The sequence below is a fragment of the Microcebus murinus genome, unplaced genomic scaffold, assembly GCF_040939455.1.
Source record: "Microcebus murinus isolate Inina unplaced genomic scaffold, M.murinus_Inina_mat1.0 scaf043_hap2_Mmur4.0, whole genome shotgun sequence".
Lineage (NCBI taxonomy): Eukaryota > Metazoa > Chordata > Mammalia > Primates > Cheirogaleidae > Microcebus > Microcebus murinus.
In genome coordinates this window covers 81,947-103,822 of record NW_027438989.1, presented here as the reverse complement: position 1 = coordinate 103,822, position 21,876 = coordinate 81,947, and the positions used below count along the sequence as shown (strand labels likewise).

Below are 21,876 nucleotides of genomic sequence, written 5' to 3'. Positions count from 1 at the left end.
TCCCTGCCCGCCCCGCCCGTCACCCCCGTCCCTCGGAGCCCGCGGGACCCGGCCGGCGAACTCAACAGGCCCGACCCGGCGCGGGGCCTGGGGCGGGAGGAGGCGGCGGGGAAGCGCAGAGAGGCTCGGCTTCTTGAGCGGGGCAGGGGCGCCCTCCGCCGTCCACGGCCACACCACCCCGAACGCGCCCGATCCCGTCTGGTCTCGGAAGCTAAGCAGGGTCGGGCCTGGTTAGAACTTGGATGGGAGACCGCCCGGGAATACCGGGTGCCGTAGGCTTCTTCTTTTTTTTTTTGCCTCTGGTTCTGTCGCGTTTCTGGGAGTGCGGGGGCGGCCCGGGGTGGGGGTGACCCCCACCCTCAGCGCCCGCCGCGGTGCCTGGCGCCCCAGCCCGCACCGTGGGGCCTCCTCTTGTCCCGAGCCGTGACACCGCCGCCACGCGGCAGCATGCGTGGCTTCTGGACTGTCAGGTCTCAGACCAAAGGTCTGCTCTGTGGGAGCCGACACGCTGGAGGAAACCTTGAGAGTCTGAGAGGGGAGGGAGTTCCAGAAGAAGGCCAGGATGTCATTTTGAGGGAGTATGTGACCAGAACTCCTCCCGTTGCTTTTGGGGTTCTATGGGCTACACGTAGGAATCTTTGGTGGTGGCACCTGATGTTCGGGGATCCGGAGTCACACCCAGACCTGCTCCACAGGCCTCCTTTTACTTTTCTCTTCGGATTCATTTTTTTTTTTTTTTTTTGAGACAGAGTCTCGGTTTGTTGCCCAGGCTAGAGTGAGTGCCGTGGCGTCAGCCTAGCTCACAGCAACTTCAAACTCCTGGGCTCGAGTGATCCTTCTGCCTCAGCCTCCCGGGTAGCTGGGACTGCAGGCATGCGCCACCATGCCCCGCTAATTTTTTATATATATATCAGTTGGCCAATTAATTTCTTTCTATTTATAGTAGAGACGGGGTCTCGCTCTTGCTCAGGCTGGTTTTGAACTCCTGACCTTGAGCAATCCGCCCGCCTCGGCCTCCCAAGAGCTAGGATTACAGGCGTGAGCCACAGCGCCCGGCCGGATTCATTATTTTTAAAAAGTGTCTCTTATCTCTATTATTGCATTTTCTTTTCTCTCTCTTTTCAAGCAGATGATGGGAGTCCAAGTATTAAGGTGACATGTGTTGCCCGTGCCCCCCTCCCCCCCCCGTGTTCTTATTCATTTACCCCTCATGTTGTTCCAGCATATTGTGGGGGCACCAATGTTAAGGACGGGTGCGTTGCCCTCTCCCAGCCTCCCCCCTCGGGTCAGAGCTTCAAGTGCGCCCATCCCCCAGTCGGTGCGTACCCACCCCATTCCTAATGGATGTGTATGCCCATCCCCTCCCCCCACCCGCCCGACACCCACCCGAAGAAGGTGATTCCTCTGTGTCCACTTAGGTGTCCATGGGTTCGTACCCATTTGCTGGTGAGCGCGAGCACGTGGTGCTCGTGTGTCCATTCTTGGGATACTTGGCTTACTGGAACGGGTTCCAGCTCTGGCCAGGAGAACCACGAGAGGTGCCCCCTCACCGCTGCTCCTCATAGCCGAATAGCACTCCGTGGTGTCCACGCGCCACATTTTATTTACCCACTCGTGGGTCGATGGGCACTCGGGTGGCTTCCAGGTCTTTGCGATTGTGACTTGTGCCCTGACACTAACCCTAACCCTTACCCAGCCCGTCTCCTCCACGGCCCCTGCCTGACTGACTCCTTCCCGCCCGGCCTATCACCTGTCACCGTCCTCTGCCCCTGCCTGACACGCTCCTCCCCGCCCGGGCCGTCACCGTCCTCGGCCCCTGCCTGACGGGGCTCCTCCGTGGCCTGGGCCTTCCAAGGGCTTGGTGTGGACGCTGGTTCCAGGACGCCCTCCCAGGAACCCGGTAGCAGGGCGGCCGCAGCGTCTCGCGCAACCCAACCGTCCGCCGGCTGGCCGCCGTCGCTAAGTGGCCTGCGGGGGACGTGCTCCCGCTGTGCCGTGGGGGCCCAGCCTGGTGTCTTCTCTGAGGCCCCGCGGCTGCCGCTCCCCGCAAGGGGATAGCCGCGGAGGTGGGGACCGCCTCCTCATGGGGACGTACACCCAGCTCTCCACGTCGGATTCCGGGGCTCTCTGTCCTGCCAGAAGGCCCAGCCGGCCTGCGGGTCCTCAGAGTGGCAAAAACATCCGAAAACTGAGATTGAGGGTCCGGTGGGTGTCTGCACTTTTGTGCTGGGCACCCCAGGGAGGCCCGGGGGCTGGCTGGACAACGCGGTCTGCTGGGCTGGGGGGGGGTTTGGAGGAGCAACTGATGCCCTTTGCACTTTGGGTAGCAAGTGTCTGAGGTGTCTCTGGGCCCTGTGCCATGTGGGGGCGGGGGCGGGGGCGGGGTGGGAGGAGGAGGAGGAGGAGGAGGAGGAGGAGGAGGTGGGAAGGGCCCGGGCCTGCAGTCGTGTTCCCCGGGGTGGCACAGCATGTGGCTTCTTCCACAGGCTGCTTGGCCTGGGCTCCCTGCACCTGGGCCTTTGGAGGACTGGCCCTGTGCTTGCCAACACTTCCTGCAGGGACCCAGAGCTGGGAGGTTGCATCTCTCAGCCCTGGGTCGGGCAGAGCCCCAGCGGGCCATGCCCACAACCTCTCTCAGCAGGGGTCCCCCAGAAGGCTCCTTTGGGACCAGGATTCTCTTGCGGGTGACTCTTTAAGGTCTGGCCCCTGGATGGAGGGGCACCAGGAGTAGAGGAGCAGGAAGGGGAAGGGGGTGGCCATGCGAGGGGACACTTTCAGGCCAAGTCCCAGCTTCAGTCTGATCCTCCTGGGAACCCCGGGGTGGACATCACACCTCCTGGTTGCCCCGCTCTGAGACAAGGAGCCGGGCTTCGCATTCCCACAGCAGCCAGTCGTGGGCTGAGGACACCTGGGGCGTTGGGAACTCCCTGGCTTCTCCTTGGTTTAACATCTGGAGCTGCTTGTGAATTGTGCCGCCACACACACCCGAGTGCAGGTGTCTTCTGCACAGACTGCGGGCCTCGCTCTTCTGAATGCCGCTAGCTCGCGACCCACCCACGGGTGAACCTGGTCAGGGTACTTTCTCTCAGGGGCAGACTCTGATCCGGGCGGGCTACCGGTGTCTCTGTTTGCTCCTTTCTTTCTTCCACTTCGGGAAAGGCTTCCTTACTGGGTGTGGAAATCTCCTATGCCTTTCCTCGCCTATTCTGTCAGCTCTAAAATTCTCTTTCGGTTGCCACCCTCACAGATGGATTAGGAAACTCTTTGCGGTGCACTCATTAGTGAAATGACCTCAATGACGCTGGAATCCAATATCTAATCGCCAATTTTTAGCGAGTCCACACGCCAGGGTGGTCGGGGTCCAATGCAGCCCCGGCCAGGCCCAGGCCCCTTGGACTGGGCCACAGGAGGACACAGAGGAGGGTCCCGGCCCCCACGGTAGGTAGAGGTGCGGGCAGTTCTCCAAGGGCTTGGGTGTTTTCCAGAGAGAGGAGATGGAGGGGACTGATTTCTTCAGCGCCCCACAAACCACGCCACCCCACCCCACCCATGGGACACATCCCGAGAGAGAGAGAGAGAGAGAGAGAGAGAGAGAGACAGACGCCCCATACACTGGCTCCCCTCCCCCGTGCGCTGTGCCCCAGCCCTGGCCCGGGGGAATAGGCGGCCGCCGGGCCACAGGGTGGGGGGCGCAGCTGAAAGGGGTTGTGGGGGAGGGCCGCCCCTGGCTGGGGTCAAAGGGCGAGCGCCCCGCCCCTCCCGCCCGTGCGCAGTCAGCGGCCCCGGCGCGCTGGGGGTGGGGGGCGGGGAGGTGAAGGAGGCCAGGCGAGGAGAGGAGGGGGGCTGGAAGGGCTCCACCTTGGCGGGTCCAGCCGTGGAGGCGCATCTTGTGTGAGTGTGAGTGAGTGAGTGCGTGTGAGTGTGAGTGTGTGTGTATACAGAGACAGCCCCCAACCCCGGCCCGCCGCTCCCTGCCCGCCCCGCCCGTCACCCCCGTCCCTCGGAGCCCGCGGGACCCGGCCGGCGAACTCAACAGGCCCGACCCGGCGCGGGGCCTGGGGCGGGAGGAGGCGGCGGGGAAGCGCAGAGAGGCTCGGCTTCTTGAGCGGGGCAGGGGCGCCCTCCGCCGTCCACGGCCACACCACCCCGAACGCGCCCGATCCCGTCTGGTCTCGGAAGCTAAGCAGGGTCGGGCCTGGTTAGAACTTGGATGGGAGACCGCCCGGGAATACCGGGTGCCGTAGGCTTCTTCTTTTTTTTTTTGCCTCTGGTTCTGTCGCGTTTCTGGGAGTGCGGGGGCGGCCCGGGGTGGGGGTGACCCCCACCCTCAGCGCCCGCCGCGGTGCCTGGCGCCCCAGCCCGCACCGTGGGGCCTCCTCTTGTCCCGAGCCGTGACACCGCCGCCACGCGGCAGCATGCGTGGCTTCTGGACTGTCAGGTCTCAGACCAAAGGTCTGCTCTGTGGGAGCCGACACGCTGGAGGAAACCTTGAGAGTCTGAGAGGGGAGGGAGTTCCAGAAGAAGGCCAGGATGTCATTTTGAGGGAGTATGTGACCAGAACTCCTCCCGTTGCTTTTGGGGTTCTATGGGCTACACGTAGGAATCTTTGGTGGTGGCACCTGATGTTCGGGGATCCGGAGTCACACCCAGACCTGCTCCACAGGCCTCCTTTTACTTTTCTCTTCGGATTCATTTTTTTTTTTTTTTTTTTGAGACAGAGTCTCGGTTTGTTGCCCAGGCTAGAGTGAGTGCCGTGGCGTCAGCCTAGCTCACAGCAACTTCAAACTCCTGGGCTCGAGTGATCCTTCTGCCTCAGCCTCCCGGGTAGCTGGGACTGCAGGCATGCGCCACCATGCCCCGCTAATTTTTTATATATATATCAGTTGGCCAATTAATTTCTTTCTATTTATAGTAGAGACGGGGTCTCGCTCTTGCTCAGGCTGGTTTTGAACTCCTGACCTTGAGCAATCCGCCCGCCTCGGCCTCCCAAGAGCTAGGATTACAGGCGTGAGCCACAGCGCCCGGCCGGATTCATTATTTTTAAAAAGTGTCTCTTATCTCTATTATTGCATTTTCTTTTCTCTCTCTTTTCAAGCAGATGATGGGAGTCCAAGTATTAAGGTGACATGTGTTGCCCGTGCCCCCCTCCCCCCCCCGTGTTCTTATTCATTTACCCCTCATGTTGTTCCAGCATATTGTGGGGGCACCAATGTTAAGGACGGGTGCGTTGCCCTCTCCCAGCCTCCCCCCTCGGGTCAGAGCTTCAAGTGCGCCCATCCCCCAGTCGGTGCGTACCCACCCCATTCCTAATGGATGTGTATGCCCATCCCCTCCCCCCACCCGCCCGACACCCACCCGAAGAAGGTGATTCCTCTGTGTCCACTTAGGTGTCCATGGGTTCGTACCCATTTGCTGGTGAGCGCGAGCACGTGGTGCTCGTGTGTCCATTCTTGGGATACTTGGCTTACTGGAACGGGTTCCAGCTCTGGCCAGGAGAACCACGAGAGGTGCCCCCTCACCGCTGCTCCTCATAGCCGAATAGCACTCCGTGGTGTCCACGCGCCACATTTTATTTACCCACTCGTGGGTCGATGGGCACTCGGGTGGCTTCCAGGTCTTTGCGATTGTGACTTGTGCCCTGACACTAACCCTAACCCTTACCCAGCCCGTCTCCTCCACGGCCCCTGCCTGACTGACTCCTTCCCGCCCGGCCTATCACCTGTCACCGTCCTCTGCCCCTGCCTGACACGCTCCTCCCCGCCCGGGCCGTCACCGTCCTCGGCCCCTGCCTGACGGGGCTCCTCCGTGGCCTGGGCCTTCCAAGGGCTTGGTGTGGACGCTGGTTCCAGGACGCCCTCCCAGGAACCCGGTAGCAGGGCGGCCGCAGCGTCTCGCGCAACCCAACCGTCCGCCGGCTGGCCGCCGTCGCTAAGTGGCCTGCGGGGGACGTGCTCCCGCTGTGCCGTGGGGGCCCAGCCTGGTGTCTTCTCTGAGGCCCCGCGGCTGCCGCTCCCCGCAAGGGGATAGCCGCGGAGGTGGGGACCGCCTCCTCATGGGGACGTACACCCAGCTCTCCACGTCGGATTCCGGGGCTCTCTGTCCTGCCAGAAGGCCCAGCCGGCCTGCGGGTCCTCAGAGTGGCAAAAACATCCGAAAACTGAGATTGAGGGTCCGGTGGGTGTCTGCACTTTTGTGCTGGGCACCCCAGGGAGGCCCGGGGGCTGGCTGGACAACGCGGTCTGCTGGGCTGGGGGGGGTTTGGAGGAGCAACTGATGCCCTTTGCACTTTGGGTAGCAAGTGTCTGAGGTGTCTCTGGGCCCTGTGCCATGTGGGGGCGGGGGCGGGGGCGGGGTGGGAGGAGGAGGAGGAGGAGGAGGAGGAGGAGGAGGTGGGAAGGGCCCGGGCCTGCAGTCGTGTTCCCCGGGGTGGCACAGCATGTGGCTTCTTCCACAGGCTGCTTGGCCTGGGCTCCCTGCACCTGGGCCTTTGGAGGACTGGCCCTGTGCTTGCCAACACTTCCTGCAGGGACCCAGAGCTGGGAGGTTGCATCTCTCAGCCCTGGGTCGGGCAGAGCCCCAGCGGGCCATGCCCACAACCTCTCTCAGCAGGGGTCCCCCAGAAGGCTCCTTTGGGACCAGGATTCTCTTGCGGGTGACTCTTTAAGGTCTGGCCCCTGGATGGAGGGGCACCAGGAGTAGAGGAGCAGGAAGGGGAAGGGGGTGGCCATGCGAGGGGACACTTTCAGGCCAAGTCCCAGCTTCAGTCTGATCCTCCTGGGAACCCCGGGGTGGACATCACACCTCCTGGTTGCCCCGCTCTGAGACAAGGAGCCGGGCTTCGCATTCCCACAGCAGCCAGTCGTGGGCTGAGGACACCTGGGGCGTTGGGAACTCCCTGGCTTCTCCTTGGTTTAACATCTGGAGCTGCTTGTGAATTGTGCCGCCACACACACCCGAGTGCAGGTGTCTTCTGCACAGACTGCGGGCCTCCCTCTTCTGAATGCCGCTAGCTCGCGACCCACCCACGGGTGAACCTGGTCAGGGTACTTTCTCTCAGGGGCAGACTCTGATCCGGGCGGGCTACCGGTGTCTCTGTTTGCTCCTTTCTTTCTTCCACTTCGGGAAAGGCTTCCTTACTGGGTGTGGAAATCTCCTATGCCTTTCCTCGCCTATTCTGTCAGCTCTAAAATTCTCTTTCGGTTGCCACCCTCACAGATGGATTAGGAAACTCTTTGCGGTGCACTCATTAGTGAAATGACCTCAATGACGCTGGAATCCAATATCTAATCGCCAATTTTTAGCGAGTCCACACGCCAGGGTGGTCGGGGTCCAATGCAGCCCCGGCCAGGCCCAGGCCCCTTGGACTGGGCCACAGGAGGACACAGAGGAGGGTCCCGGTCCCCACGGTAGGTAGAGGTGCGGGCAGTTCTCCAAGGGCTTGGGTGTTTTCCAGAGGGAGGAGATGGAGGGGACTGATTTCTTCAGCGCCCCACAAACCACGCCACCCCACCCCACCCATGGGACACATCCCGAGAGAGAGAGAGAGACGCCCCATACACTGGCTCCCCTCCCCGTGCGCTGTGCCCCAGCCCTGGCCCGGGGGAATAGGCGGCCGCCGGGCCACAGGGTGGGGGGCGCAGCTGAAAGGGGTTGTGGGGGAGGGCCGCCCCTGGCTGGGGTCAAAGGGCGAGCGCCCCGCCCCTCCCGCCCGTGCGCAGTCAGCGGCCCCGGCGCGCTGGGGGTGGGGGGCGGGGAGGTGAAGGAGGCCAGGCGAGGAGAGGAGGGGGGCTGGAAGGGCTCCACCTTGGCGGGTCCAGCCGTGGAGGCGCATCTTGTGTGAGTGTGAGTGAGTGAGTGCGTGTGAGTGTGAGTGTGTGTGTATACAGAGACAGCCCCCAACCCCGGCCCGCCGCTCCCTGCCCGCCCCGCCCGTCACCCCCGTCCCTCGGAGCCCGCGGGACCCGGCCGGCGAACTCAACAGGCCCGACCCGGCGCGGGGCCTGGGGCGGGAGGAGGCGGCGGGGAAGCGCAGAGAGGCTCGGCTTCTTGAGCGGGGCAGGGGCGCCCTCCGCCGTCCACGGCCACACCACCCCGAACGCGCCCGATCCCGTCTGGTCTCGGAAGCTAAGCAGGGTCGGGCCTGGTTAGAACTTGGATGGGAGACCGCCCGGGAATACCGGGTGCCGTAGGCTTCTTCTTTTTTTTTTTGCCTCTGGTTCTGTCGCGTTTCTGGGAGTGCGGGGGCGGCCCGGGGTGGGGGTGACCCCCACCCTCAGCGCCCGCCGCGGTGCCTGGCGCCCCAGCCCGCACCGTGGGGCCTCCTCTTGTCCCGAGCCGTGACACCGCCGCCACGCGGCAGCATGCGTGGCTTCTGGACTGTCAGGTCTCAGACCAAAGGTCTGCTCTGTGGGAGCCGACACGCTGGAGGAAACCTTGAGAGTCTGAGAGGGGAGGGAGTTCCAGAAGAAGGCCAGGATGTCATTTTGAGGGAGTATGTGACCAGAACTCCTCCCGTTGCTTTTGGGGTTCTATGGGCTACACGTAGGAATCTTTGGTGGTGGCACCTGATGTTCGGGGATCCGGAGTCACACCCAGACCTGCTCCACAGGCCTCCTTTTACTTTTCTCTTCGGATTCATTTTTTTTTTTTTTTTTTTGAGACAGAGTCTCGGTTTGTTGCCCAGGCTAGAGTGAGTGCCGTGGCGTCAGCCTAGCTCACAGCAACTTCAAACTCCTGGGCTCGAGTGATCCTTCTGCCTCAGCCTCCCGGGTAGCTGGGACTGCAGGCATGCGCCACCATGCCCCGCTAATTTTTTATATATATATCAGTTGGCCAATTAATTTCTTTCTATTTATAGTAGAGACGGGGTCTCGCTCTTGCTCAGGCTGGTTTTGAACTCCTGACCTTGAGCAATCCGCCCGCCTCGGCCTCCCAAGAGCTAGGATTACAGGCGTGAGCCACAGCGCCCGGCCGGATTCATTATTTTTAAAAAGTGTCTCTTATCTCTATTATTGCATTTTCTTTTCTCTCTCTTTTCAAGCAGATGATGGGAGTCCAAGTATTAAGGTGACATGTGTTGCCCGTGCCCCCCTCCCCCCCCCGTGTTCTTATTCATTTACCCCTCATGTTGTTCCAGCATATTGTGGGGGCACCAATGTTAAGGACGGGTGCGTTGCCCTCTCCCAGCCTCCCCCCTCGGGTCAGAGCTTCAAGTGCGCCCATCCCCCAGTCGGTGCGTACCCACCCCATTCCTAATGGATGTGTATGCCCATCCCCTCCCCCCACCCGCCCGACACCCACCCGAAGAAGGTGATTCCTCTGTGTCCACTTAGGTGTCCATGGGTTCGTACCCATTTGCTGGTGAGCGCGAGCACGTGGTGCTCGTGTGTCCATTCTTGGGATACTTGGCTTACTGGAACGGGTTCCAGCTCTGGCCAGGAGAACCACGAGAGGTGCCCCCTCACCGCTGCTCCTCATAGCCGAATAGCACTCCGTGGTGTCCACGCGCCACATTTTATTTACCCACTCGTGGGTCGATGGGCACTCGGGTGGCTTCCAGGTCTTTGCGATTGTGACTTGTGCCCTGACACTAACCCTAACCCTTACCCAGCCCGTCTCCTCCACGGCCCCTGCCTGACTGACTCCTTCCCGCCCGGCCTATCACCTGTCACCGTCCTCTGCCCCTGCCTGACACGCTCCTCCCCGCCCGGGCCGTCACCGTCCTCGGCCCCTGCCTGACGGGGCTCCTCCGTGGCCTGGGCCTTCCAAGGGCTTGGTGTGGACGCTGGTTCCAGGACGCCCTCCCAGGAACCCGGTAGCAGGGCGGCCGCAGCGTCTCGCGCAACCCAACCGTCCGCCGGCTGGCCGCCGTCGCTAAGTGGCCTGCGGGGGACGTGCTCCCGCTGTGCCGTGGGGGCCCAGCCTGGTGTCTTCTCTGAGGCCCCGCGGCTGCCGCTCCCCGCAAGGGGATAGCCGCGGAGGTGGGGACCGCCTCCTCATGGGGACGTACACCCAGCTCTCCACGTCGGATTCCGGGGCTCTCTGTCCTGCCAGAAGGCCCAGCCGGCCTGCGGGTCCTCAGAGTGGCAAAAACATCCGAAAACTGAGATTGAGGGTCCGGTGGGTGTCTGCACTTTTGTGCTGGGCACCCCAGGGAGGCCCGTGGGCTGGCTGGACAACGCGGTCTGCTGGGCTGGGGGGGGGTTTGGAGGAGCAACTGATGCCCTTTGCACTTTGGGTAGCAAGTGTCTGAGGTGTCTCTGGGCCCTGTGCCATGTGGGGGCGGGGGCGGGGGCGGGGTGGGAGGAGGAGGAGGAGGAGGAGGAGGAGGAGGAGGAGGTGGGAAGGGCCCGGGCCTGCAGTCGTGTTCCCCGGGGTGGCACAGCATGTGGCTTCTTCCACAGGCTGCTTGGCCTGGGCTCCCTGCACCTGGGCCTTTGGAGGACTGGCCCTGTGCTTGCCAACACTTCCTGCAGGGACCCAGAGCTGGGAGGTTGCATCTCTCAGCCCTGGGTCGGGCAGAGCCCCAGCGGGCCATGCCCACAACCTCTCTCAGCAGGGGTCCCCCAGAAGGCTCCTTTGGGACCAGGATTCTCTTGCGGGTGACTCTTTAAGGTCTGGCCCCTGGATGGAGGGGCACCAGGAGTAGAGGAGCAGGAAGGGGAAGGGGGTGGCCATGCGAGGGGACACTTTCAGGCCAAGTCCCAGCTTCAGTCTGATCCTCCTGGGAACCCCGGGGTGGACATCACACCTCCTGGTTGCCCCGCTCTGAGACAAGGAGCCGGGCTTCGCATTCCCACAGCAGCCAGTCGTGGGCTGAGGACACCTGGGGCGTTGGGAACTCCCTGGCTTCTCCTTGGTTTAACATCTGGAGCTGCTTGTGAATTGTGCCGCCACACACACCCGAGTGCAGGTGTCTTCTGCACAGACTGCGGGCCTCCCTCTTCTGAATGCCGCTAGCTCGCGACCCACCCACGGGTGAACCTGGTCAGGGTACTTTCTCTCAGGGGCAGACTCTGATCCGGGCGGGCTACCGGTGTCTCTGTTTGCTCCTTTCTTTCTTCCACTTCGGGAAAGGCTTCCTTACTGGGTGTGGAAATCTCCTATGCCTTTCCTCGCCTATTCTGTCAGCTCTAAAATTCTCTTTCGGTTGCCACCCTCACAGATGGATTAGGAAACTCTTTGCGGTGCACTCATTAGTGAAATGACCTCAATGACGCTGGAATCCAATATCTAATCGCCAATTTTTAGCGAGTCCACACGCCAGGGTGGTCGGGGTCCAATGCAGCCCCGGCCAGGCCCAGGCCCCTTGGACTGGGCCACAGGAGGACACAGAGGAGGGTCCCGGTCCCCACGGTAGGTAGAGGTGCGGGCAGTTCTCCAAGGGCTTGGGTGTTTTCCAGAGGGAGGAGATGGAGGGGACTGATTTCTTCAGCGCCCCACAAACCACGCCACCCCACCCCACCCATGGGACACATCCCGAGAGAGAGAGAGAGACGCCCCATACACTGGCTCCCCTCCCCCGTGCGCTGTGCCCCAGCCCTGGCCCGGGGGAATAGGCGGCCGCCGGGCCACAGGGTGGGGGGCGCAGCTGAAAGGGGTTGTGGGGGAGGGCCGCCCCTGGCTGGGGTCAAAGGGCGAGCGCCCCGCCCCTCCCGCCCGTGCGCAGTCAGCGGCCCCGGCGCGCTGGGGGTGGGGGGCGGGGAGGTGAAGGAGGCCAGGCGAGGAGAGGAGGGGGGCTGGAAGGGCTCCACCTTGGCGGGTCCAGCCGTGGAGGCGCATCTTGTGTGAGTGTGAGTGAGTGAGTGCGTGTGAGTGTGAGTGTGTGTGTATACAGAGACAGCCCCCAACCCCGGCCCGCCGCTCCCTGCCCGCCCCGCCCGTCACCCCCGTCCCTCGGAGCCCGCGGGACCCGGCCGGCGAACTCAACAGGCCCGACCCGGCGCGGGGCCTGGGGCGGGAGGAGGCGGCGGGGAAGCGCAGAGAGGCTCGGCTTCTTGAGCGGGGCAGGGGGGCCCTCCGCCGTCCACGGCCACACCACCCCGAACGCGCCCGATCCCGTCTGGTCTCGGAAGCTAAGCAGGGTCGGGCCTGGTTAGAACTTGGATGGGAGACCGCCCGGGAATACCGGGTGCCGTAGGCTTCTTCTTTTTTTTTTTGCCTCTGGTTCTGTCGCGTTTCTGGGAGTGCGGGGGCGGCCCGGGGTGGGGGTGACCCCCACCCTCAGCGCCCGCCGCGGTGCCTGGCGCCCCAGCCCGCACCGTGGGGCCTCCTCTTGTCCCGAGCCGTGACACCGCCGCCACGCGGCAGCATGCGTGGCTTCTGGACTGTCAGGTCTCAGACCAAAGGTCTGCTCTGTGGGAGCCGACACGCTGGAGGAAACCTTGAGAGTCTGAGAGGGGAGGGAGTTCCAGAAGAAGGCCAGGATGTCATTTTGAGGGAGTATGTGACCAGAACTCCTCCCGTTGCTTTTGGGGTTCTATGGGCTACACGTAGGAATCTTTGGTGGTGGCACCTGATGTTCGGGGATCCGGAGTCACACCCAGACCTGCTCCACAGGCCTCCTTTTACTTTTCTCTTCGGATTCATTTTTTTTTTTTTTTTTTTTGAGACAGAGTCTCGGTTTGTTGCCCAGGCTAGAGTGAGTGCCGTGGCGTCAGCCTAGCTCACAGCAACTTCAAACTCCTGGGCTCGAGTGATCCTTCTGCCTCAGCCTCCCGGGTAGCTGGGACTGCAGGCATGCGCCACCATGCCCCGCTAATTTTTTATATATATATCAGTTGGCCAATTAATTTCTTTCTATTTATAGTAGAGACGGGGTCTCGCTCTTGCTCAGGCTGGTTTTGAACTCCTGACCTTGAGCAATCCGCCCGCCTCGGCCTCCCAAGAGCTAGGATTACAGGCGTGAGCCACAGCGCCCGGCCGGATTCATTATTTTTAAAAAGTGTCTCTTATCTCTATTATTGCATTTTCTTTTCTCTCTCTTTTCAAGCAGATGATGGGAGTCCAAGTATTAAGGTGACATGTGTTGCCCGTGCCCCCCTCCCCCCCCCGTGTTCTTATTCATTTACCCCTCATGTTGTTCCAGCATATTGTGGGGGCACCAATGTTAAGGACGGGTGCGTTGCCCTCTCCCAGCCTCCCCCCTCGGGTCAGAGCTTCAAGTGCGCCCATCCCCCAGTCGGTGCGTACCCACCCCATTCCTAATGGATGTGTATGCCCATCCCCTCCCCCCACCCGCCCGACACCCACCCGAAGAAGGTGATTCCTCTGTGTCCACTTAGGTGTCCATGGGTTCGTACCCATTTGCTGGTGAGCGCGAGCACGTGGTGCTCGTGTGTCCATTCTTGGGATACTTGGCTTACTGGAACGGGTTCCAGCTCTGGCCAGGAGAACCACGAGAGGTGCCCCCTCACCGCTGCTCCTCATAGCCGAATAGCACTCCGTGGTGTCCACGCGCCACATTTTATTTACCCACTCGTGGGTCGATGGGCACTCGGGTGGCTTCCAGGTCTTTGCGATTGTGACTTGTGCCCTGACACTAACCCTAACCCTTACCCAGCCCGTCTCCTCCACGGCCCCTGCCTGACTGACTCCTTCCCGCCCGGCCTATCACCTGTCACCGTCCTCTGCCCCTGCCTGACACGCTCCTCCCCGCCCGGGCCGTCACCGTCCTCGGCCCCTGCCTGACGGGGCTCCTCCGTGGCCTGGGCCTTCCAAGGGCTTGGTGTGGACGCTGGTTCCAGGACGCCCTCCCAGGAACCCGGTAGCAGGGCGGCCGCAGCGTCTCGCGCAACCCAACCGTCCGCCGGCTGGCCGCCGTCGCTAAGTGGCCTGCGGGGGACGTGCTCCCGCTGTGCCGTGGGGGCCCAGCCTGGTGTCTTCTCTGAGGCCCCGCGGCTGCCGCTCCCCGCAAGGGGATAGCCGCGGAGGTGGGGACCGCCTCCTCATGGGGACGTACACCCAGCTCTCCACGTCGGATTCCGGGGCTCTCTGTCCTGCCAGAAGGCCCAGCCGGCCTGCGGGTCCTCAGAGTGGCAAAAACATCCGAAAACTGAGATTGAGGGTCCGGTGGGTGTCTGCACTTTTGTGCTGGGCACCCCAGGGAGGCCCGTGGGCTGGCTGGACAACGCGGTCTGCTGGGCTGGGGGGGGGTTTGGAGGAGCAACTGATGCCCTTTGCACTTTGGGTAGCAAGTGTCTGAGGTGTCTCTGGGCCCTGTGCCATGTGGGGGCGGGGGCGGGGGCGGGGTGGGAGGAGGAGGAGGAGGAGGAGGAGGAGGAGGAGGTGGGAAGGGCCCGGGCCTGCAGTCGTGTTCCCCGGGGTGGCACAGCATGTGGCTTCTTCCACAGGCTGCTTGGCCTGGGCTCCCTGCACCTGGGCCTTTGGAGGACTGGCCCTGTGCTTGCCAACACTTCCTGCAGGGACCCAGAGCTGGGAGGTTGCATCTCTCAGCCCTGGGTCGGGCAGAGCCCCAGCGGGCCATGCCCACAACCTCTCTCAGCAGGGGTCCCCCAGAAGGCTCCTTTGGGACCAGGATTCTCTTGCGGGTGACTCTTTAAGGTCTGGCCCCTGGATGGAGGGGCACCAGGAGTAGAGGAGCAGGAAGGGGAAGGGGGTGGCCATGCGAGGGGACACTTTCAGGCCAAGTCCCAGCTTCAGTCTGATCCTCCTGGGAACCCCGGGGTGGACATCACACCTCCTGGTTGCCCCGCTCTGAGACAAGGAGCCGGGCTTCGCATTCCCACAGCAGCCAGTCGTGGGCTGAGGACACCTGGGGCGTTGGGAACTCCCTGGCTTCTCCTTGGTTTAACATCTGGAGCTGCTTGTGAATTGTGCCGCCACACACACCCGAGTGCAGGTGTCTTCTGCACAGACTGCGGGCCTCCCTCTTCTGAATGCCGCTAGCTCGCGACCCACCCACGGGTGAACCTGGTCAGGGTACTTTCTCTCAGGGGCAGACTCTGATCCGGGCGGGCTACCGGTGTCTCTGTTTGCTCCTTTCTTTCTTCCACTTCGGGAAAGGCTTCCTTACTGGGTGTGGAAATCTCCTATGCCTTTCCTCGCCTATTCTGTCAGCTCTAAAATTCTCTTTCGGTTGCCACCCTCACAGATGGATTAGGAAACTCTTTGCGGTGCACTCATTAGTGAAATGACCTCAATGACGCTGGAATCCAATATCTAATCGCCAATTTTTAGCGAGTCCACACGCCAGGGTGGTCGGGGTCCAATGCAGCCCCGGCCAGGCCCAGGCCCCTTGGACTGGGCCACAGGAGGACACAGAGGAGGGTCCCGGTCCCCACGGTAGGTAGAGGTGCGGGCAGTTCTCCAAGGGCTTGGGTGTTTTCCAGAGGGAGGAGATGGAGGGGACTGATTTCTTCAGCGCCCCACAAACCACGCCACCCCACCCCACCCATGGGACACATCCCGAGAGAGAGAGAGAGACGCCCCATACACTGGCTCCCCTCCCCCGTGCGCTGTGCCCCAGCCCTGGCCCGGGGGAATAGGCGGCCGCCGGGCCACAGGGTGGGGGGCGCAGCTGAAAGGGGTTGTGGGGGAGGGCCGCCCCTGGCTGGGGTCAAAGGGCGAGCGCCCCGCCCCTCCCGCCCGTGCGCAGTCAGCGGCCCCGGCGCGCTGGGGGTGGGGGGCGGGGAGGTGAAGGAGGCCAGGCGAGGAGAGGAGGGGGGCTGGAAGGGCTCCACCTTGGCGGGTCCAGCCGTGGAGGCGCATCTTGTGTGAGTGTGAGTGAGTGAGTGCGTGTGAGTGTGAGTGTGTGTGTATACAGAGACAGCCCCCAACCCCGGCCCGCCGCTCCCTGCCCGCCCCGCCCGTCACCCCCGTCCCTCGGAGCCCGCGGGACCCGGCCGGCGAACTCAACAGGCCCGACCCGGCGCGGGGCCTGGGGCGGGAGGAGGCGGCGGGGAAGCGCAGAGAGGCTCGGCTTCTTGAGCGGGGCAGGGGCGCCCTCCGCCGTCCACGGCCACACCACCCCGAACGCGCCCGATCCCGTCTGGTCTCGGAAGCTAAGCAGGGTCGGGCCTGGTTAGAACTTGGATGGGAGACCGCCCGGGAATACCGGGTGCCGTAGGCTTCTTCTTTTTTTTTTTGCCTCTGGTTCTGTCGCGTTTCTGGGAGTGCGGGGGCGGCCCGGGGTGGGGGTGACCCCCACCCTCAGCGCCCGCCGCGGTGCCTGGCGCCCCAGCCCGCACCGTGGGGCCTCCTCTTGTCCCGAGCCGTGACACCGCCGCCACGCGGCAGCATGCGTGGCTTCTGGACTGTCAGGTCTCAGACCAAAGGTCTGCTCTGTGGGAGCCGACACGCTGGAGGAAACCTTGAGAGTCTGAGAGGGGAGGGAGTTCCAGAAGAAGGCCAGGATGTCATTTTGAGGGAGTATGTGACCAGAACTCCTCCCGTTGCTTTTGGGGTTCTATGGGCTACACGTAGGAATCTTTGGTGGTGGCACCTGATGTTCGGGGATCCGGAGTCACACCCAGACCTGCTCCACAGGCCTCCTTTTACTTTTCTCTTCGGATTCATTTTTTTTTTTTTTTTTTTGAGACAGAGTCTCGGTTTGTTGCCCAGGCTAGAGTGAGTGCCGTGGCGTCAGCCTAGCTCACAGCAACTTCAAACTCCTGGGCTCGAGTGATCCTTCTGCCTCAGCCTCCCGGGTAGCTGGGACTGCAGGCATGCGCCACCATGCCCCGCTAATTTTTTATATATATATCAGTTGGCCAATTAATTTCTTTCTATTTATAGTAGAGACGGGGTCTCGCTCTTGCTCAGGCTGGTTTTGAACTCCTGACCTTGAGCAATCCGCCCGCCTCGGCCTCCCAAGAGCTAGGATTACAGGCGTGAGCCACAGCGCCCGGCCGGATTCATTATTTTTAAAAAGTGTCTCTTATCTCTATTATTGCATTTTCTTTTCTCTCTCTTTTCAAGCAGATGATGGGAGTCCAAGTATTAAGGTGACATGTGTTGCCCGTGCCCCCCTCCCCCCCCCGTGTTCTTATTCATTTACCCCTCATGTTGTTCCAGCATATTGTGGGGGCACCAATGTTAAGGACGGGTGCGTTGCCCTCTCCCAGCCTCCCCCCTCGGGTCAGAGCTTCAAGTGCGCCCATCCCCCAGTCGGTGCGTACCCACCCCATTCCTAATGGATGTGTATGCCCATCCCCTCCCCCCACCCGCCCGACACCCACCCGAAGAAGGTGATTCCTCTGTGTCCACTTAGGTGTCCATGGGTTCGTACCCATTTGCTGGTGAGCGCGAGCACGTGGTGCTCGTGTGTCCATTCTTGGGATACTTGGCTTACTGGAACGGGTTCCAGCTCTGGCCAGGAGAACCACGAGAGGTGCCCCCTCACCGCTGCTCCTCATAGCCGAATAGCACTCCGTGGTGTCCACGCGCCACATTTTATTTACCCACTCGTGGGTCGATGGGCACTCGGGTGGCTTCCAGGTCTTTGCGATTGTGACTTGTGCCCTGACACTAACCCTAACCCTTACCCAGCCCGTCTCCTCCACGGCCCCTGCCTGACTGACTCCTTCCCGCCCGGCCTATCACCTGTCACCGTCCTCTGCCCCTGCCTGACACGCTCCTCCCCGCCCGGGCCGTCACCGTCCTCGGCCCCTGCCTGACGGGGCTCCTCCGTGGCCTGGGCCTTCCAAGGGCTTGGTGTGGACGCTGGTTCCAGGACGCCCTCCCAGGAACCCGGTAGCAGGGCGGCCGCAGCGTCTCGCGCAACCCAACCGTCCGCCGGCTGGCCGCCGTCGCTAAGTGGCCTGCGGGGGACGTGCTCCCGCTGTGCCGTGGGGGCCCAGCCTGGTGTCTTCTCTGAGGCCCCGCGGCTGCCGCTCCCCGCAAGGGGATAGCCGCGGAGGTGGGGACCGCCTCCTCATGGGGACGTACACCCAGCTCTCCACGTCGGATTCCGGGGCTCTCTGTCCTGCCAGAAGGCCCAGCCGGCCTGCGGGTCCTCAGAGTGGCAAAAACATCCGAAAACTGAGATTGAGGGTCCGGTGGGTGTCTGCACTTTTGTGCTGGGCACCCCAGGGAGGCCCGGGGGCTGGCTGGACAACGCGGTCTGCTGGGCTGGGGGGGGGTTTGGAGGAGCAACTGATGCCCTTTGCACTTTGGGTAGCAAGTGTCTGAGGTGTCTCTGGGCCCTGTGCCATGTGGGGGCGGGGGCGGGGGCGGGGTGGGAGGAGGAGGAGGAGGAGGAGGAGGAGGAGGAGGTGGGAAGGGCCCGGGCCTGCAGTCGTGTTCCCCGGGGTGGCACAGCATGTGGCTTCTTCCACAGGCTGCTTGGCCTGGGCTCCCTGCACCTGGGCCTTTGGAGGACTGGCCCTGTGCTTGCCAACACTTCCTGCAGGGACCCAGAGCTGGGAGGTTGCATCTCTCAGCCCTGGGTCGGGCAGAGCCCCAGCGGGCCATGCCCACAACCTCTCTCAGCAGGGGTCCCCCAGAAGGCTCCTTTGGGACCAGGATTCTCTTGCGGGTGACTCTTTAAGGTCTGGCCCCTGGATGGAGGGGCACCAGGAGTAGAGGAGCAGGAAGGGGAAGGGGGTGGCCATGCGAGGGGACACTTTCAGGCCAAGTCCCAGCTTCAGTCTGATCCTCCTGGGAACCCCGGGGTGGACATCACACCTCCTGGTTGCCCCGCTCTGAGACAAGGAGCCGGGCTTCGCATTCCCACAGCAGCCAGTCGTGGGCTGAGGACACCTGGGGCGTTGGGAACTCCCTGGCTTCTCCTTGGTTTAACATCTGGAGCTGCTTGTGAATTGTGCCGCCACACACACCCGAGTGCAGGTGTCTTCTGCACAGACTGCGGGCCTCGCTCTTCTGAATGCCGCTAGCTCGCGACCCACCCACGGGTGAACCTGGTCAGGGTACTTTCTCTCAGGGGCAGACTCTGATCCGGGCGGGCTACCGGTGTCTCTGTTTGCTCCTTTCTTTCTTCCACTTCGGGAAAGGCTTCCTTACTGGGTGTGGAAATCTCCTATGCCTTTCCTCGCCTATTCTGTCAGCTCTAAAATTCTCTTTCGGTTGCCACCCTCACAGATGGATTAGGAAACTCTTTGCGGTGCACTCATTAGTGAAATGACCTCAATGACGCTGGAATCCAATATCTAATCGCCAATTTTTAGCGAGTCCACACGCCAGGGTGGTCGGGGTCCAATGCAGCCCCGGCCAGGCCCAGGCCCCTTGGACTGGGCCACAGGAGGACACAGAGGAGGGTCCCGGCCCCCACGGTAGGTAGAGGTGCGGGCAGTTCTCCAAGGGCTTGGGTGTTTTCCAGAGGGAGGAGATGGAGGGGACTGATTTCTTCAGCGCCCCACAAACCACGCCACCCCACCCCACCCATGGGACACATCCCGAGAGAGAGAGAGAGAGAGAGAGAGAGACGCCCCATACACTGGCTCCCCTCCCCCGTGCGCTGTGCCCCAGCCCTGGCCCGGGGGAATAGGCGGCCGCCGGGCCACAGGGTGGGGGGCGCAGCTGAAAGGGGTTGTGGGGGAGGGCCGCCCCTGGCTGGGGTCAAAGGGCGAGCGCCCCGCCCCTCCCGCCCGTGCGCAGTCAGCGGCCCCGGCGCGCTGGGGGTGGGGGGCGGGGAGGTGAAGGAGGCCAGGCGAGGAGAGGAGGGGGGCTGGAAGGGCTCCACCTTGGCGGGTCCAGCCGTGGAGGCGCATCTTGTGTGAGTGTGAGTGAGTGAGTGCGTGTGAGTGTGAGTGTGTGTGTATACAGAGACAGCCCCCAACCCCGGCCCGCCGCTCCCTGCCCGCCCCGCCCGTCACCCCCGTCCCTCGGAGCCCGCGGGACCCGGCCGGCGAACTCAACAGGCCCGACCCGGCGCGGGGCCTGGGGCGGGAGGAGGCGGCGGGGAAGCGCAGAGAGGCTCGGCTTCTTGAGCGGGGCAGGGGCGCCCTCCGCCGTCCACGGCCACACCACCCCGAACGCGCCCGATCCCGTCTGGTCTCGGAAGCTAAGCAGGGTCGGGCCTGGTTAGAACTTGGATGGGAGACCGCCCGGGAATACCGGGTGCCGTAGGCTTCTTCTTTTTTTTTTTGCCTCTGGTTCTGTCGCGTTTCTGGGAGTGCGGGGGCGGCCCGGGGTGGGGGTGACCCCCACCCTCAGCGCCCGCCGCGGTGCCTGGCGCCCCAGCCCGCACCGTGGGGCCTCCTCTTGTCCCGAGCCGTGACACCGCCGCCACGCGGCAGCATGCGTGGCTTCTGGACTGTCAGGTCTCAGACCAAAGGTCTGCTCTGTGGGAGCCGACACGCTGGAGGAAACCTTGAGAGTCTGAGAGGGGAGGGAGTTCCAGAAGAAGGCCAGGATGTCATTTTGAGGGAGTATGTGACCAGAACTCCTCCCGTTGCTTTTGGGGTTCTATGGGCTACACGTAGGAATCTTTGGTGGTGGCACCTGATGTTCGGGGATCCGGAGTCACACCCAGACCTGCTCCACAGGCCTCCTTTTACTTTTCTCTTCGGATTCATTTTTTTTTTTTTTTTTTGAGACAGAGTCTCGGTTTGTTGCCCAGGCTAGAGTGAGTGCCGTGGCGTCAGCCTAGCTCACAGCAACTTCAAACTCCTGGGCTCGAGTGATCCTTCTGCCTCAGCCTCCCGGGTAGCTGGGACTGCAGGCATGCGCCACCATGCCCCGCTAATTTTTTATATATATATCAGTTGGCCAATTAATTTCTTTCTATTTATAGTAGAGACGGGGTCTCGCTCTTGCTCAGGCTGGTTTTGAACTCCTGACCTTGAGCAATCCGCCCGCCTCGGCCTCCCAAGAGCTAGGATTACAGGCGTGAGCCACAGCGCCCGGCCGGATTCATTATTTTTAAAAAGTGTCTCTTATCTCTATTATTGCATTTTCTTTTCTCTCTCTTTTCAAGCAGATGATGGGAGTCCAAGTATTAAGGTGACATGTGTTGCCCGTGCCCCCCTCCCCCCCCCGTGTTCTTATTCATTTACCCCTCATGTTGTTCCAGCATATTGTGGGGGCACCAATGTTAAGGACGGGTGCGTTGCCCTCTCCCAGCCTCCCCCCTCGGGTCAGAGCTTCAAGTGCGCCCATCCCCCAGTCGGTGCGTACCCACCCCATTCCTAATGGATGTGTATGCCCATCCCCTCCCCCCACCCGCCCGACACCCACCCGAAGAAGGTGATTCCTCTGTGTCCACTTAGGTGTCCATGGGTTCGTACCCATTTGCTGGTGAGCGCGAGCACGTGGTGCTCGTGTGTCCATTCTTGGGATACTTGGCTTACTGGAACGGGTTCCAGCTCTGGCCAGGAGAACCACGAGAGGTGCCCCCTCACCGCTGCTCCTCATAGCCGAATAGCACTCCGTGGTGTCCACGCGCCACATTTTATTTACCCACTCGTGGGTCGATGGGCACTCGGGTGGCTTCCAGGTCTTTGCGATTGTGACTTGTGCCCTGACACTAACCCTAACCCTTACCCAGCCCGTCTCCTCCACGGCCCCTGCCTGACTGACTCCTTCCCGCCCGGCCTATCACCTGTCACCGTCCTCTGCCCCTGCCTGACACGCTCCTCCCCGCCCGGGCCGTCACCGTCCTCGGCCCCTGCCTGACGGGGCTCCTCCGTGGCCTGGGCCTTCCAAGGGCTTGGTGTGGACGCTGGTTCCAGGACGCCCTCCCAGGAACCCGGTAGCAGGGCGGCCGCAGCGTCTCGCGCAACCCAACCGTCCGCCGGCTGGCCGCCGTCGCTAAGTGGCCTGCGGGGGACGTGCTCCCGCTGTGCCGTGGGGGCCCAGCCTGGTGTCTTCTCTGAGGCCCCGCGGCTGCCGCTCCCCGCAAGGGGATAGCCGCGGAGGTGGGGACCGCCTCCTCATGGGGACGTACACCCAGCTCTC

The 21,876-nt window shown here is 62.6% G+C and overlaps 6 pseudogenes; all 6 read left to right on the top strand.

Annotated features, from left to right (window-relative positions):
* The first annotated feature begins 160 nt into the window (after positions 1–160).
* Positions 161–279, top strand: LOC142868827 (uncharacterized; annotated as a pseudogene).
* A 3,849-nt stretch (positions 280–4,128) lies between these two features.
* LOC142868826 (uncharacterized) lies at positions 4,129–4,247 on the top strand (annotated as a pseudogene).
* Positions 4,248–8,073: 3,826 nt separating this feature from the next.
* On the top strand, positions 8,074–8,192 carry LOC142868824 (uncharacterized; annotated as a pseudogene).
* A 3,831-nt stretch (positions 8,193–12,023) lies between these two features.
* Positions 12,024–12,142, top strand: LOC142868823 (uncharacterized; annotated as a pseudogene).
* Positions 12,143–15,971: 3,829 nt separating this feature from the next.
* LOC142868822 (uncharacterized) lies at positions 15,972–16,090 on the top strand (annotated as a pseudogene).
* Positions 16,091–19,930: 3,840 nt separating this feature from the next.
* On the top strand, positions 19,931–20,049 carry LOC142868821 (uncharacterized; annotated as a pseudogene).
* The last annotated feature ends 1,827 nt before the right edge of the window (positions 20,050–21,876 follow it).